Below are 6,096 nucleotides of genomic sequence, written 5' to 3'. Positions count from 1 at the left end.
CCATCTATAACAAAGAAACAGAGAAATTTGGAGAGCAGACAGGCAAAAAGGAAAATCAAAATAGTTGAGGCCAAGATGAGTGTACACCTCAGATTTGTGTTCACACAGTGGAGAGAACTAAGGGAGGTGAAGTGATTCAAACCCAACCCAGAATTAGAATTTGTTTCTGTTGAAAAGGTAAGACACAACAATAAAAAATAAATCATGTTTTGGGGGGTGGGTACAACTAGTTAAATATAAAGTTAAATGTTGCTATTTAGTTGTAAATATGTATGCAAGTAATAAAGTTGCTAGTGAGTGAAATTACTCACACCTTTTGGCATTTTTCCTATTTTGTTGCCTTAGCTAAAGATTTTTGGGGGGTTTGTATCATTTGATTTACACAACATGCCTATCCATTTGAAGATCATAATATGTCTTATTGTGAAAGAAACAAGACAAAATAACAAAGTCAATACTTTGTAGAGGGTCATTGTCCTGCTGGAAGGTGAACCTCCGTCCAAGTCTCAAATCTCTTGAAAACTGAAACAGGTTTCCCTCAAGAATTTCTCTGTAGTTAGTGCCATCCATCATTCCTTTAATTCTGAGAAGTTTCCAAGTCCCTGCCGATGAAAAACATCCCCACAGCATGATGCTGCCAGCAACATGCTTAATTTGGGGGATGGTATTCTCGGGGTGATAAAAGGTGTTGGGTTTGTGCCAGACATAGCGTTTTCCTTGATGGCCAAAAAGCTAAATGTTAGTCTCATCTGACCAGAGTATTTCTTACATACAGTGCCTTGCGAAAGTATTCGGCCCCCTTGAACTTTGCGACCTTTTGCCACATTTCAGGCTTCAAACATAAAGATAAAAAAACTGTATTTTTTTGTGAAGAATCAACAACAAGTGGGACACAATCATGAAGTGGAACGACATTTATTGGATATTTCAAACTTTTTTAACAAATCAAAAACTGAAAAATTGGGCGTGCAAAATTATTCAGCCCCCTTAAGTTAATACTTTGTAGCGCCACCTTTTGCTGCGATTACAGCTGTAAGTCGCTTGGGGTATGTCTCTATCAGTTTTGCACATCGAGAGACTGACATTTTTTCCCATTCCTCCTTGCAAAACAGCTCGAGCTCAGTGAGGTTGGATGGAGAGCATTTGTGAACAGCAGTTTTCAGTTCTTTCCACAGATTCTCGATTGGATTCAGGTCTGGACTTTGACTTGTAGAGTGTACGGTTTAAAGTGGTCCTATGGACAGATACTCCATTTTCCGCTTTGGAGCTTTGCAGCTCCTTCGGGGTTGTCTTTGGTCTCTTAGTTGCCTCTCTGATTAATGCTGACCTTGCCTGGTCTGTGAGTTTCGGTGGGTGGCCCTCTCTTGGCAGGTTTGTTGTAGTGCCATATTCTTCCCATAATGGATTTATTGGTGCTCTGTGGGATATTCAAAGTTTCTGATATGTTTTTATAACTCAACTCTGAATTGTTTGGAGAGCTCCTTGGTCTTCATGGTGCCCGCTTGCTTGGTGGTGACCCTTGCTTAGTGGTGTTGCAGATTCTGGGGCCTTTCAGAACAAGTGTGTATATATACTGAGATCATGTGACAGATCATGTGACAGTTAAATTTCACACAAGTGAACTTTATTTAACTAATTATATGACTTCTGAAGGTAATTGGTATACGCACGCACCACTTTTCAGTTTTTTATTTTTTCGATTTTTTTTTAACATGTTATTTTTTGAATTTCACTTCAACAATTTTGACTATTTTGTGTGTTTCCATTACGTGTAATCCAAATAAAAATCTATTTAAATTACAGGTTGTAATGCAACAAAATAGGAAAAACGCCAAGGGTATGAATACTTTTGCAAGGCACTATTTTGGATTTCTTGTTTTCAAGCCACTCATATAATAGTTCTTATTAGCTAGCAGCTTGTTAATAGACTGCAACATTCGGGTTTTTCCATTTGAATATAAAATGTTGCTTCACTAGTTAGTCGTAACTAGCTATCTTGAGTGTATAATGATGACCTTGTGTGGCTAGCTAGCTACTTCAGTTCACACAAGTGTACTGGCACAGAATAGCCACAAAGCCCAGTTCAGATACATATGATGAGATTCAAAGTTACATTTTGTTTGATCTGAACGGTCTCGTTTTAAGATTTAAGATTCAACATGTCAACTTTAGCCAAAGTCTTGCAATAAGACAGATCCATTTAGCCATTCAAATAACAGTGCATTAACATTCTGTGTAGCAGCGAGGTAGCTAGCTATTTTACTATACATAGCTAGCCTAGCTTGCTGACATTTGTGGCAAGTCAAAAACTGCACCCTGTTTCTGCTGCATATATTTTGTTTTACTAGAAGAAGTGGTAACTTTGTTTAAAAGTTTCATAGCGGAAACGTAAAGTGGCACCATTACCATGGTAATGTTCTTAACTGCACATCTAAAGTTATTGATCTGAATGCCCCGTCTTTAGTCAACTGTTGTATAACACCACATTCTAAAATTAGCTAGTTTTATCTCTGATCTAGGTCAGGGAGGCTCAACTCCAGAGTCGTGACTTTAACATTAATCTGAAGACTGTTATTTATATAATTAACTAACTTTGTTTAAAAGTTACTAGATTAAATTAATCATTAATATTTACCTATCGCATCCATAAAAAGTCAATTTATTAATCATAACCTCGTATCATATCATCATTCTGAACAGACGTAACATACTTGCATCTTCAAAAACCTGAGCCTTACTTATGACTCAGTACTACACAAATTGGTTTAATTATTTATTTACTAGCTATGTGAACGCAGGATAAACATACACACTTTTCACCTGTTATTGACTAGAGATGTAATACCCTGAAAACAGGTCCCTAGCGGAATGACAACAATATTGATGCTTGTTAAAGAAGAGATGGAGGGGGAGAGAGAGTGACAGACACACTTAACATAGGTACATTCAGAAACCACTCTCACCTACAGTAACCTTGCAGACGAACCGCCACCCGCTTTGAGTAAGAAAGGATGAATATTACGTGAAATGCCTGGGTTCGCCGGTGGTCTCTCGGTGAACAGGGCAGCCTTGGAAAGGGGGTTGGGCCTTTTTCGTGGCACTGTTGTAAGGCTCTGATTGTCCAAAATGGTTCAAACAAGTCTTCTATTGTTGGTCTTCTTTGTAGTTGTCTGCTATCCGGTGGCTTGTCGTGTAGTCCTGAAAAGAACTACAGCGTTTACTTTCCTTCCATTCACTCTTGAAGAGGCTTCTTTGAAGATAGGCTAGCCAGCCATATCGATGATTTGAGCAGAGTAAGAGGATGGTCCTACTTGAAGATACTTTACTTAGGACACCTAATCAGCCGTACCAGTTATTGTCTGGGAAGTGAGTTTATCATCTCCACCTCGTGTTGAGATTCAAAGTTCAAACCATTTTAAACGTGCAGCAGCAGCTTCACATTTTTTGGTGGTTGCTTTTTCTTAATCCATCATTTTTGCAGTTTGCTTAAAAGGGGTGGTTCCGGCAGGCTGGCACGCTCACTCCAGGCAGGTACCTACTCACTGTGCAAAGTTAGGTAAAACAATTTTATTTTATAGCTTCTCAAATCACATTCCTCTCTTAACAAAAATATTTTCATAGTTTGTCTGTGTAAAGCAGAGTATGGAAACTTCATATATGTACTGGACATACTTTCAAAGTTACAGTATTTCCTTTATAAAATTTTTAATTACATCACAAAATAACAAACACAATTACATTAGTGTTCTATAGATCGCCTCTGACCATTCCCCAGGTTCTATGTTAGAAATATTGTTCCAGCATTCGCTTTTGAACATGTTAGAGTTTCAGTGTACATTCCTCTGGTAAATCTTGAGAGCGTGGGCATGAATCATCTCCCTTGATTTACAACAGGGCGTGAGTTGTTAACCCCCACTAGTTATTTCCTTCCCCCTCTAGGGTGAGAGTGGGTCTGATTGAAGTTATTCATTGCAAACCTGATCTGACCTATTTGGATTCTCATGGACAGTCATGACACCAGTCCTTGAATGGTGATACACTTTTGCCCCAGCTAGCGCATGACTCCAATAATCAACTAATCATAGTCTTTAGTGTAGAATGCAATTAGTTTAATCATTTGTGATAGTTATAGGGCTGGGGGAAATTGTGATACCAATCAGGTCACTGAGGGCTGGAGTATTTAGGTCCACGTCTGAGCTAAAGACATTCCAGAATCACATACTCATGTGTGCGGTTTTCTTTCCCTCCTCCAGTCCATGAGGCTGGAACCCTACAAGCAACACTTGACTACAACACTTCTAACCATCATCCAGCCTTGGAGAACATGTAGGGCAGCAAGATGTAAATGTTATTTGTCCTCTCGGTTTTGAAAAAGATTTGTATGATGTAAAACAAAACTCATTACAATATAATAAATGTTACTGCAGTTATATTTTCAACAGTTGTCAACACTACATTCCTGCACTGACAGTAATAAAACTCTATTGACAAATTACTCACTAAATATTACTATATCTTTCAGCTAAATGAGACTCTACATTAACAAGTCTCAAAGGTGAAGTGTCTATGCATTGATAACAGCCAAGGACTAAACCGACATCCCAGAACTTCCGAGAGCAGTGTTGAGAAAAACTGGGCACTAAATTGGGGCTACCCAGGAGAATGATCCTGAGAATCAGACATCTTGAAGTGCCACCACCAACAACGGTTGAGCCGTCTTCAAATTCAAGGAGACGTCGCCACACAACACAGGGTGCAGTAAGCAGATCTTTGAACTGTGAAGGACCGTAGCTTTCCCCATTGTCAGATTTGGTGTTTCCTCGGAGTGTGAAAACCTGAAGACTACTCAGAATTGTTGTTGAAAGAGATGGGCCTACAACCAAACATATAAATCAGATAAATAAGGGAGGTTTGTGTGGGCAGCAATGAACTTGTGAGAGAAACAATACTTGAACATTTTTATCTAGCATATATTCATAATTATTGTACTTTTGGAATGGTTTTAGAATGATTTACTAAACTGTTCTCTTTTCCCGGATATCTATGCTCTTGACGGTTTACACTTCAAATTAGCAGACCTCCAGAAAGACGGCTGGACTACCCTGATGTAAAGGTCAAACAGTTATATTAGGGAGAAAATATTACAAGGTAGTCTCTGTAACCTTCCTCAAAATAATAAAAGCACAGGGTAAGGGAAACATTCTGATAAAGTACTGAACTGATATTACCCAGACCAAAAAAACTATAATAAACAGTGACGTATTATGAACTACGGTGTAGTTGTGGAAAGTGTTAACCTGTTATGTAAACACACTTGGTATTAAACCAATGGAATATTGCTGTTGTGGATTGGCAGCAGTTGTGTGTTTTAAGGTGCAGGAGTCTCCCTGTAATTCATGCAGGTGCTCCAGCGAGATTGTCCGGAGACCCTGGGATAGCTCTCCGGTACTCCATGATGTCAAATATCACTCTAGGTAGACCAGAAGTGACCAGCACCAGCACCTCTCCACTTTCTTCAATGGACAGCTCTTGCAATTTAGACTGTAATGATTAAAGAAAGCAACATGAAATTACAGAATGCAGCCAAATGTTGTGTGATATGATTATAATGTTGTGAAAGATATTACTAACCTTTATCTCGGGCAGCCCTTTCAAGGTCTTTCTGTCCAATTATTTCAGCAGCCCTGCCTGTTCCCCTGAATGGTGTGCGGCAATTCACAACTCAAATCTTACAGGAAAAATATACACCACTTATTTGGATTGTATTGCAATGCTTACTACATGGTATTTTATGTATTCTATTATCAATAAGGATTTTCATGCAGAAGAGTCAAGTTTAATACTTATACAATTCATGCACATCTTCATAGCCATAACTCTCGATAATCAAGAGGCCATCCCAGTAATGTTATTAGCTATCTGGTATAGCTATGAGTCAGAAGGGCAAAGGATTGAATGCATGCCATGGCCATGAATGCAGAGCTATGATAGTCAAAATTACACAAATAAACAACATCTTCATAGCAATAGCTCTCGAAAATCAAGGGGTGTGGTGAAATTATTCTAATCAGTGGAGAGACTTTCGATTTTTTCAAA

The 6,096-nt window shown here is 38.7% G+C and overlaps 1 long non-coding RNA gene across 1 annotated transcript; it reads right to left on the bottom strand.

Annotated features, from left to right (window-relative positions):
- Positions 1 to 2,760: 2,760 nt before the first annotated feature.
- Positions 2,761 to 5,778, bottom strand: LOC149977444 (uncharacterized). Its single transcript, XR_016486503.1, has 2 exons — positions 5,632 to 5,778; positions 2,761 to 5,541 (listed from the first exon to the last, which is right to left on the bottom strand). It is a non-coding gene; the product is annotated as an uncharacterized LOC149977444 (long non-coding RNA).
- Between the last annotated feature and the right edge of the window lie 318 nt (positions 5,779 to 6,096).

The sequence above is a fragment of the Oncorhynchus mykiss genome, chromosome 15 (assembly GCF_057628025.1).
Source record: "Oncorhynchus mykiss isolate SJ-2025 chromosome 15, ASM5762802v1, whole genome shotgun sequence".
Taxonomy (NCBI): domain Eukaryota; kingdom Metazoa; phylum Chordata; class Actinopteri; order Salmoniformes; family Salmonidae; genus Oncorhynchus; species Oncorhynchus mykiss.
This window is presented reverse-complemented; position numbering and strand designations above follow the sequence as displayed.